Raw genomic sequence first — 12122 nt, forward strand, 5'->3', positions numbered from 1 at the left:
TCATCAAAACAATTTTTGAAAGAAAAATAAGGAGATAAAATATGAGATGATGGATTGGAGGGAGGTGCAGCTGGGGCTTGGGAGATAAATCGGAGGTTATTACTGCTTTGCAGGGGAAAAATGAGGAAGGCCTCAGCTGAGGCAGCGCCTGTGGGGATGAAGAAGAGAGAAACATTTCTTAAACTCAAAATGGCTTGGTTACCAATGGGATGTGAATATACCTCAAAACAAAATCTCTTAACACAGTTACAATAGAATGTATGTGGAAGAGGCCAGGCACAGTGGTTCACACCTGTAATCTCATCACTTTGGGAGGCCGAGGCGGGTGGATCACGAGGTCAGCAGATCGAGACCATGGTGGCCAACATGGTGAAACCCTGTCTCTACTAAAAATACAAAAATTAGCTGGGCATGGTGGCACGTGCCTGTAATCCCAGCTACTCAGGAGACTGAGGCAGGAGAATCACCTGAACCCGGGGGGCAGAGGTTGCAGTGAGCCGAGATCGTACCACTGCACTCCAGCCTGGTGACAGACCAAGACTCTGTCTAAAAAAAAAAAGAATAGTAAACGACCTCCTTAAAAATTATCTTATTAATTTGGGGGATTAGAAAACCAAACACGTGACATTATGTCATCTAAACCAGTGCTTCACTTAATGGGTCCGATGTACATGATTTGGGTACCTAAAAGCCCTGACTTCCCTACTACACAATCGATGCATGTAACAAAATTGCACTTGTACCCAATAAAGTCATACAAATAAAAATAAAAATAAACTCCTGCTACTCAAAGTGTGGTTCACAGACCAGCCCGTGGCTTCACCTAGAAGTTTTTGGCAATGCCAAATCTCATGCCCTGCTCCTGGCATTCCGGAAAAATATGTATTATTTTAATAAGTTCCCTTTGATGGTTGAGTGATCGTAGATGCTTTAAAGTTTAAGAAGCACTAATCTAAGAGAACTAACATTGAGGGTAGTGGAGGAGTAAGAGGTGAGAGGAGATAGCCAATTTTCTTTAAAAATGGGCTTTACATTCAGAATTTCAATCATGACTCTATACACTTTTAAGAGCATTCTGGTTAGCGCTAATTTTATTTCATATGACTTTTACCATGTTCAGAAGTTTCTAGAAGAAGAAGCAGCCACAGGTGCTGACATGGCCAATATATAAAAGGCAGATGCTCCTTCAAATGCAGTGTTTTATAAAAGACTGCCAAAATCCAAGCTATAACTGGATGATTAGGTGGCATTTGAAATGCTCGTTTGGAATGTCAGCAGGGATAATGCTTACGTAAGCTGGATGCCGTCTTATATTGTCCTTCAGTTACTGGGGAAAATAGAAATCCAGAAGAGAGTCTATTTTATCATTACAATGGACTGAGAAAGAGAACAGAAAGATCTTAAAATATTCTGTGACACTTCCATCAGTTCATTTCATACATATGCATATTAATATGTGTGTAGGTGTGTGTAATGTTGAGAATGTCTGGAATTCTTGAATTTACTATTATTTCCTGCATTTACTAATCTGATCTCCAATTCTCATTTTTTTGAAGTCCCTCGATTGTACCCAACAATTCATGAGAATCACAGCCAACATGAACAGCTTTTGAGAGAATTTGAAGAGGGAAAAAATAGTAGACCTCAGAAAGGATACACCAGCTAAAAATCTTCACCCAGGATTTTCCCTGGAATCTCTTCTGGCCCAGCTTCCCACACCTCATCTACCCTAATGAGCACTGGCACCCTTTGGGTAAAGAATACTAAAACTGTATATTCACATTGTCTTAACATCTCATTCATATAATGTGATGGGTAAATTGAGATATTTCCTCTTGGCTCAATAAGAAAAGCTCATACACATTCTCAGCTTTGGTATAAGGCAGGGGTGTTCAGATTCCCTTTCTGGCCATTGCACCTATGTGCCTGTTGTACCCCTGTCCTGAAGAACTTAAGAGCTCCTATTGCTATCTTCATCAATGCTCATTAACAATGATTTTTAGGAATCTGCTATGTCCAAGCACTTTTCTAGGCTCCGGGTTCAGGAGCGAACAAAGATGCTACTCACGTGGACCTGACATTCAAGAGAGCAAAACAGATAATAAACAAATTAAAAATACAACATAAAATCATCTCTAGTGGCAATGGAAAAGCATAACATGGTGTTATGGGAAAGAGAGTCATAGGGAAGCCATTTCAGGCGGCGTGTTAAGTCAGATTTCTCTTGTTAATATTTGAACTGAGACCTGAAGAAAGTGACGAAGGTACACTTTGGGGGGGAAGCATTCCAGGCAAGGGGAGCTGCAAAGTCAAGTCCTCTAGCCAAAACACACTAGGCTTGTTTGGGAAGTCGCAAGAAGGTCAGTATGGCTGGGATAGAGTATAGGAGAAAAAGTGTGACAAGAAATGATCAGTAAGGAGACAGGTCATGTAGATTCTTGAAGGACCTTAAGGACATAACAAAGTTAAAACCACAAACATACAAAAAAAGAAAAAAGAAAGAAAGGAAAAGAAATCCTTTCATTTACTGAGATAGGCACTATGCTAACAAAACATATATACTTTATTCACTCTAATTCTCACAATCTTCCCATCCCATGCCTGGGTATCATCATTATCCTTCAAGAGAACTGAAGCTTAGATAGATTAATTATAATGATCAAGGTTGCAAAGCTACTGATTGTTGGAGTTGGGATTTGAACTCAGGTCTCTCTGACACCAAAGGCCCTTGTACTCAACACCACGCTGTTACTACAGAGAGATCTCTTGAATCAAAGTTCACATGCCCTTTGTTGGTGGAAATACCAGTAAGTTGAAGTACAGTGGATACGGCTCTAGGTCCTTCTAACTTTAATAGAATGGTAGTCTATTCTCTACTTTTTACTGCAATTAAACTTAACTTTGGTCTCATTTCCCATGCCCTTAACACAGTGAGCATCTCGTTGAATGTCCAATGTCTACAATAATATTGTAAAGCATTTATTTAAAGTATAAAATAATTAAATTGTATAACATCCAGCTAACCTGTGATCAGACTCTGCAGACAATAAGTTCTGATACACAGCTGAGAAGACATTTTGATTTCAAAAATAGTTGATATTAGCAACTGAATTTGAGGTATGGATGCCCAAAATATCTGGTGCTTTCTACCTCTTCCTAATTTACATCATCTTTGCTGATTTGTGTGCCTGCTTTTCCAGATTTCTCTCACTAAGGTGTATATACATATATACATATCCAGTCAGGGAGGTCTATTCCATATATAAGTCATCCTTTCTCATCTCATTCTCCTACACACTAACACTTTCTGGTCTTTCTCTGCCGGTAAAAATCAAGTTGCTCCTTTAATGCCCTGCCCTTCTCACTGGAGCATTTAATATACAGCCCTGCCTGTGGACTGGATTAACCTTCGCCATATATGTTCTGCTTCGCCAACTGACAATGAACAGCCTGACCTTGTCGTCTATATCTCTGAGGATGTGACTTTGCCCAGAGAGCCATGCTTGGGGCCTCACTTGCCACCATAGATGATGAGACTTTTGAGCTTCAGCTTAAGATCACTACCAACATTTCTTCCTGGCCTCCCAATCACACTTGCATCTCATGCTGACCAGAATATTTATTTGAATGTTTCAGTTAGTTGAATAATTCCTAACTCACGCACAACTGATTTATCTGTCAGCTTCATTATAAGGTAGTGTAGTTTTCAAACCTATTTATAGGAGTTTCCTCAGAAAAGCCCAGGAATCTGAGTGACCTGAAGCACACATTTAATGGCACAAAAACCTAACTGATTTAAAAATAAAACCTACTTAGGACAAAAATAAACCAGGTAGGTTTTCCTTCCTCCAATGCCCCGTGTCCTACAAACTGGTAAATTTTAGATCTAGTTCTTTTTAAGAAAGCTCTGCTCGCTGGGGCAAAAAATTGTTGCTGTAGAATAAGTGGAATAAGTTTGTTTTCAGTTAGGCCAGTGGGACAATATTAAGCTAAGCATACTCTTTCTAGAAACACTTCAGTGAAAGTTCTGTCCAAGTGTTTGTTTGTTCATTTATTTTAACAAAGAACAGACTTTTCCTATGTTGCATTTGCTGTGCAAATGGACCTAGCACCTGATGGCATGTAAATCAGGTATAAATTATAAAGGTTTTTATATTTGTTTTCAGGACAACAATGTTTAAAATACTCTGCCGTCTCCAACAGTTTGTTGAAGTGCAGAAGCTGAAAAAAATCTGGGCTTGTAAAGAAACTGCAGTGCCTAAAACTCTCCAGAAGTACTCAGAATGACAGGGCTCTTAACCAATAATACGTGAGATTCATGGAACACATTGTCACCACTCAGCAAATAATAAGAGGCAGGTATAAGTATGACATCATTGAAATACAGTCTCATTGGCGGTTCCTGTGTGTGCTGGTTACTGCTCTATTTGTGGAAGCAGCAGCCTTATTCAAATTAACCTTTTCACGCAGAGGGGTGGAGGGAGGTAGTGAGTAATATGCTGCAGTCTTTTCCCTGAAGGTGATGTGCTCTCAAATTCGCTTTACATTGCCTTTGAGCAGACAAAATAAAAATAAATTCAGCTGTGGCAGTGTTTCACAGGGATAATAGCTGCTGGAATTAGACCAGGTCAGTGGAAAGGAATGAAAAAGAATCTGTGGCTGAGTTAAAGCAAATTTCTGAATTTTATTCTTGCTTTTATTCTTTCCCCCTTATTATTTCTCCATGTCTCATTCGTGGTCTCAACGGCTGCAGACACTAAACTTGGTATCCCTCCAATCGGCCATTTGAGAGGGAAATTTCTTTGAATATTAATACCTCTAGCCCATGCTGTCTGGGGGTCTAGCAGACAGGTCAGATTAATGGATGGTTTTCTGGCATTGTAGAAATACTCAGGAGCATGAAGCTGATAAGATAATTTAATCACATTTACTGTAGTCTGTGAGGAACTGTCATCCTGTATCCTGTTACTGTTATATAATATAGGGCCTCCAGCTACATCAATGATACACGAGAGAGCCCACTCAAGTTTTTAACTCTTAGGATTTTGTTTTAACTTATGAGGGCTCCAATGTAAGGTGGCTGTCCTTTAATGATATATCTCTTCCTTTCCTAGTTTAGTTTCTGGGACTTCACACAACTTTGCCTGAATAAAATGCTTTAGGTCTTTGGCCTTATTTTATCTTCTCTCTTTAAACTTCTGTTTCACTGTCTGTTGTCATCTATGAAAATCATTCTATATAGAAGCCATGTAAAATTTTCAATCCTGCTGTAGAGTATATTTGCCTTGGTCATTTCCTGTTTGGGGAATTTATTTACATTTTTTCCCTTCCCTTATTACCTATTTCTACCTCAAAATTTCTCTACTTGTCAAAGACAAATAAAATGATGGAAGTGACAAAAGAATACAGAATGTTGACTATAAACCTCTCATCTCTGCCATAATATGGAGTTGGGCCAAAATGGCTGTATTTCAGGTAAGAAACAAGTTGCTGCATGCATGTAGCTAAGCTCTCTCTGCTCCAAACTCAAGATTCCTTGTTCCACTATTGCATGTCCTTAAAGAGGTTTTAACCTCTGAGAGCTTAGAGCTTCTCTTACTACTCCACTGAGAGTATTAATAACCATGTCACCACACATTAATGACAATGTCACCAGAATGACATGACATTCTCATTTAGTTACCATTCCATTCCATCTCTCTGTACTTGTATGGCTTCTCTAACTTAAAATTCCTTTTAACTGGCTGGACCAAAGGTAGTGAGTTATCTCAATTGGTTGTTCGCAGTCAGTTACAGATCGAACTCTTTGTTCTACCCTTTCACCCTTCCTGACTACTGCACTTGACTAGTCTTAAAAAAAATTAGAAAAAATATATAAAAATTCCTTTAAGTTTATCTGGGTGTTGTAGCTGTTGTTAGGTTCTAAATAAAGCTATAAATATTCGGAAAATAGTAGCTTAGATGAGGATGGTTCGGGTACTACGTTTTCATCACTGCTATTCCTTAAAGTGAATAAATAATGCAAGAGAAGTTTGAATGCAGAGGAGCGCCAGGAAGCTTGTTGTCCAGTGAGGAGCAGGTGCTGACTGGGGAGCCTGGCAGAACAGAGGCAGGAAGGGTGAGGCTCTACTCCCCTAGTGCTGCATGACCGGCCCTGCCGCCACCCTGCCAGTTTTCAGCCAAGGATCACTGTTCAGCTCTTTTCTGGGTAGCAGCCAAAATCCCACCAACAAGGTGTCTAGAGCGGCTTTTAGCACAGCTCTCTGTATGCTGCTGAAACCCACCAGTCTAGGCTGAGGAGGCTTCCATATCTTGACTCTGCATGGTTCTCTGCCTAATCCTAGCCCTTCCTTTGAAATCAGACTATTTCCTGCCCTACCTTGGCAAACCACTCCCCACTCTATTGAAAGGAGTGCAGAGGTTGCTGATTTGACCTGGAGCACCACACATTTTCAGCTCATTCTGCCTGAATGCCGCATTGTTCCTGTGCTGAATGAAGTTTTGGAAAATGACTTTCAGATGTTAGAGAGTCCCACTCTGCTGCTGTTTTACCCCATTACCTCGCTTCTCTGCCGTTTATAATCCCATAAAACTCATCGTCTGTGTTTGGCTCTGGACAAAAATGAAAAGACTCATAAATTAGCATCTTAGATGAGCTGGACTGATATAAACTTGAAATGCTTCAGCTTAAGACCACTACCAAATAATTTAATTATTTGCCTTCCACTACACTTACCTCTTTAGTTTGTCTGTTTGCTTCTTTTGCGGTAACTCTCAAATCCATTGGGTTATTTTAGTCAGCGCCCACAAATTACTGTGACCCTCTTTATCTGAACTCTGATCAGAAAGCCGCCTAGTTCTCCCCAGTTTTTTTTTTCCTTCCCCCCTTCAAACCAGAAAAGTAGCTGCTGAAAGCAGAACAGTTGCCATGGCAACCCCTTGGCAGCTTCCTCAGCGAGTAACAGTGTTGATTTCCCTGGGCCGGGTGGGAGGGGGGTGGAGCTCTAAGGAGGTAAAGGAAGGTTACTGTGCACTTAGTTAATATGCAAAACCACTTACGCAGTGCTGGATGAGCAGTGAATAAGTGCAAACAAAGCCATGCTTGATCAGCTAACATGGACTTTGCACACAAGTTGCTGTGTCCAAGGATGCAGATGTTGGCTCAGAAAGAAATTGTGCAATTGGACAGTAGGGGACACAAGAGGTCATACTACAAGAGGTTAAACACTATTTTTATAATGGTTGCTGAATATGGAGGAAATAAACCGAAGCAGGGGTGTAATTGCCTTGCTCCTCTTTGCTTTGTTCAAAGAAAAACATAGCAATCTAAATCACAGGGATGGTGTTTTCCCTGAAAATCTAACATACTGAAGTTCAAGTTTGCATCAATTAAACTCTATGTAAGATAAACCAATATGTTCAGATATAAGCAAGTATAGCATAATTTGGTTTGTGCTTGAACAAAACATACGGCTCAAGTAGCATCTTTCACCTCCCAGTTTTCAGACAAAGAAGCAGCTTAGTAACTTGGGGCTGAGGTTGGGGGTGGATAGAGGTGGATTCTCTCTCTCTCTCTCTCTCTCTCTCTCGAGGTGGATTCTCTCTCTCTCTCTCTCTCTCTCTCTCTCTACTTTGATAGATCCCTGTTTGTTTCTTGGGGCCTGGACAGGTTGGAAATCATTTCTCCGAGAGAGCGCTGGGGAGACTCTGGCACACGATTCTGCCGACAGAGGTCACCTGCATGAGCAATGAGCAGACGGGCTGCAAGCTGTGGAAGCGGCAGCCAGCCCCTTACCTAGTGGCCTGCAGCTTTGCATGCTAAAGAAGAGGTAGGCTGATGGAAAGGCTGCAGCAGTGAGCCGAGGTCTGCCCAGCAGGTGTCACTAGGGATTTAAAGCTTACCAGACCTTTGGGACCAGGGCTAGGAAAGAACCATGTAATGATTTATAAAGCTTACTTTAAAATATTTTTGAGAGGCTATATGTGAAATAATTCTGAGGCTGTCTCCTTCAAAGGGACATTAAAATGATAGCTACAGCTTGGTTTAAATGATTTCTGGACTATTCTCTCCAAGGCTCTACCTCCATTTACTGAGTCCCCATTCCAAAAACCAGACAGAGACATAAAACTCATGGAAGGCACACTGAATCCAACCACGATGGGAAAATACATGTGCAAAGCCAAAGCAAGTGCATAAAATTATTATTATGATGAAGATCTCTGCTAACAAAATCAGCCTCCATGTCCTAACACCACAGATGCTGATTTTGTAAGTAATCTCAGGATTAAGATCAGAGTTCACTTTAAAAATGCAAATTCCCCAGGAGTCCCTGTAAACGTGATGTCAGCTTGTATTTTATCAGTGCTAAAAAATTTTTTAACAAACCCATATGAAGGCTATCCCTACTTTTAAAAAAAGACTGCATGGATGGTATCACCTGCCTTCTAATTTATGCACCAAGAATGTGCATATGATAATTTTTTCTAAGAATTACGTTAGAGAAAATTTGTCTCTCCTGAATATGCTTTTTACTGTTTCCCTTTTCATCTTGTCTTCCTGGAAGCCCAATATTTTGAAATGTCATGAATTTCAGTTGCTTCCCTAGCTTAGATTGTCTTGTATAATTTCTCCATCCATCCTATGTTATTTGAATAGTGACATCCTACCTTGTTTTAATCATATTACAGTTTTAACACATTTGTACTTTTATCGGTACTTTTCGTTGTATACATTACCTCACATCCATTTCAGTGTGGCACACCCTCTTAGAAAGAAGAGAAGAAAGGAAAGGAGAGAGAGAAGAGAAAGAGAGAGAAAAAAAGGAGGTAAAATGACCCTGTTATCAACATTCAGCATTTTATGATGAATTTGTTCATCACGTTTATCTTCATTTATCCTTTGGAAGACAGAAAGAGTGAGCTAAGAGTAGTGGTTGGGGAGAAGGTGGTCCTAACTTTGTGTGTGCATGGGAGGATTTCTTGTGCCTAAAAAGACAACTTAAGCACCTGGGCCTGTGAAATACTATAGGAAGAGGTAGGAGAGTAGAAGCTGGGAACAGAGGTATGAGCCTGGGAAGGAAGTGCATTGGCTTCAGGGCTTGGCTGAGAATTATTAGGAAAATGCTTATAGCTCTTTTAGAGCATGTTACAAAGCATGAATAGGTGCACTTTTACCTTGCAATCTCAATAAAATATTTATCAAATAGATGTAATCCTTCCCATTTCACAGATGAAAGAAACTGAGCCTCAGGGATGTTGTCATGTAATCACCTGCCATTGTGTAACAGAATCAGGACTAGAAACCAGGCCCTCTGCTTGCATTTCTGCTGTGGATGGTAACTACAAATGGGGAAGAATGAAAGAAAATCACAGGGAGTATAGGGAAATTATGCAAATAATCCTCTGTTTTCTATTCTTTCTCCTGGGGATGCCCCATCACACAATACCACCAAGGATGCTCCCACAAATAAAAACGTCAGTCTGCAGTTATGCAATTGTGGCAGAATTTTATTAAGAGCTTAGGCGGCCATTATATTTCTTTCTGTTTTATGAGAGAAATGATAAATGACTTTAGTAGTATTGATGTCTACAGGCCCATTTTCTAACCGCAACTCTAGCCATTTCTCTAATCGCTTAACTAATATTGTTTTAACGCCAGCTATTGTTATTATGCATTATTAATAAAAGACCACCATTACTATTAATATCACTTACGAAAGATTCTATAAAGAGCTTTGAGACTGCAGATGCAATTAACAAGAAGCCAAATTCTCCACAGTGTAAAAAAAAAAAAAAATCAGGTAGAGCTAGCTATATTCATTTGATCTTATTTAAATGTTCTAAGGGGTTGTAAGTGAATTTCACATGCCCACAAGAAAAACCATGTGCCCTATGAAGATCGATTCATGCAGTTACTTGTCCTCCTCCATACAAGAGAAATTTGATGAGTTAAAAGAAACTTTCATAAACCTCCAATCTCAAGGCCATGACAGTGGAAATTATTAGCTCACAGTTCAAGGAGCTCATGCTTACCCAAAAGGCCCTACTTACAATGGGTGAAAAAAATATATATTTACACTTTCAAATAGGATGTGGGATGTTGCATAAGTGAGAATGTTGTCATAATTCTATACCATAGTGTAAATATACTACAATGTCCATAATTCTCATGGACTTCATAGTATATATGAAAGCTGAGAACATGCACAGAAATCCCTCTCGCATGTCCTCCCTTCACTGACATTCCCATTGAAAGGCCTTCCTCTCACCTCCAAAGCCACCATTGCCCACCAGGCTTAGAGGCATTGGATCCATCTGTCACTTTGTCAGGGAGCCATGAATTAGAAGCAAGTTGGGCACAGCCAGAAGGAAATGGGCCTTGGCTTCTGACTCTACTACTCCATAAAGGAAGACTGGACTGCCTTCAAGGTGAAGATGTGGCTCTGCACTGTAACGGAGGGATCACCTTAGCAGAGTGAGCCAATTGACTCACCATCCTGAGGAGTCCTGTGTTGCACAAAAATCATCACGCCGTTTTACATTTGTTCTTTGAGAAGGAGGCTTATACCACAGTAGCTGAGGATTGCATTCTGAATAACACTCTCATGTCCCCCTTCAAGACTTTTTGTTTCTGAGTCTGTCTTAAGGAATTGAGAACCCCTGACTTTTCACCTGGCATTCAGCCTCACTCTAAGATTAAAAGGCCTGGTCAGCTGGATGAGCTGAGGGCATTAAGGGTGGGTCCACTCCCTATAAGATCATAGCTATACCTGCAAATTTTCAAGGACTCCAAGGAACTTACAAGACTTAAACACACTAGGCCGGGCACGGTGGCTCACGCCTGTAATCCCAGCACTTCGGGAGGCCAAGGCGGGCAGATCATGAGGTCAGGAGATCGAGACCATCCTGGCTAACACGGTGAAACCCCGTCTCTACTAAAAATACAAAAAATTAGCCAGGCGTGGAGGTGGGTGCCTGTAATCCCAGCTACAGGAGGCTGAGGTAGGAGAATGGCGTGAACCCGGGAGGCGGAGCTTGCAGTGAGCCCAGATCCTGTCACTGCACTCCAGCCTGGGTGACAGAGCGAGACTCTATCTTGGGAAAAAAAAAAAAAGACTTATACACACTTATGGATGACACTTTTGCCAAAAGCCTCAGTCTCAGTGAAATAGTAATAATCATGTATTTTTTCTAGAAATGCATAGAGTTTAGTTTTTAAGAGTTCATAATTTCATCTCACACTAGTCAGGTGAGTATCATTATCCTCATTTTAACAGAAGTAGAAACTGAGACACAAGGGCTGAGAGTACAGAAATTTATGGAGTAAGGAATGAAAAATTCTAAATACAGCCCCAATTCCCCTGACTTCCAATCTAATGCTTGGTCTGCCCACTAGTGCATACTCGTTCATTAATTAGGAAAAGCTCAAAATACCTGTAAAGGAGTATCTGCATGGAATGTAGTAGGTATCTTTAGTTTATACCCTGTCTAGATGAATCGATTTTTCTGTTTTATTAACATGAAACTCTTGGGTTATTCCATTGGACTTATTCACATTTTTATGTGTTTTACTATTTTCCAAATTATGGCTCAGCATGTAATAGAAATGGGATTTTTGCAGAAATTTTGGATTATGCTATTAATGTCTTCCTAGTAGTTTTAGTAATCAAAGGAAAGCATCTTACTTGCATTAGAATATTCATGAAGTAAACGTTGAAAATATATAGCAAGTATTAAAACAACATAGTCTGAATTTTTGGAAGACATTTTCAAACTGGCTTAGATGATTTGCTCAGAAAAGACTCTTCGGTGCAGTTTGCAGTCTACATTTCCTCTGGTTTCTCCAAATTGGTAGGTTGGAAACTCATGTGCATATTGTTCATTTTTAAGGTAGAGAAATATTGTGAATTTTGTCTTTTTTGGACACTTTTTAACGGTCTTGCTAAATCATTACAATATGTCATAAAGAATTGAGACACACTTGTGTTTTGCTACAATAAAACCTATCAACACATTGAAAATCAAAATATGAGCATAGAGAAAATAGAACACTAGGAGGTTAGAATCATAAAATACTTCATGAATCATATAGCCAGTATATAACCAGGGGGGAAACTGAGACT

The 12122-nt window shown here is 40.0% G+C and overlaps 1 long non-coding RNA gene across 2 annotated transcripts in view; it reads right to left on the bottom strand.

Moving 5' to 3' along the window:
* The window catches only part of LOC129464078 (uncharacterized), a 120259-nt gene extending 113405 nt beyond the window's left edge, over positions 1-6854 (bottom strand). For both annotated transcript variants that reach the window (XR_010115925.1, XR_008651421.2), the window contains exon 1: positions 6737-6854. This is a non-coding gene — a long non-coding RNA (uncharacterized lncRNA). The remainder of the gene's footprint in view (positions 1-6736) is intronic.
* Positions 6855-12122: the final 5268 nt, after the last annotated feature.

The sequence above is a fragment of the Symphalangus syndactylus genome, chromosome 15, assembly GCF_028878055.3.
Source record: "Symphalangus syndactylus isolate Jambi chromosome 15, NHGRI_mSymSyn1-v2.1_pri, whole genome shotgun sequence".
NCBI classification, from domain to species: domain Eukaryota; kingdom Metazoa; phylum Chordata; class Mammalia; order Primates; family Hylobatidae; genus Symphalangus; species Symphalangus syndactylus.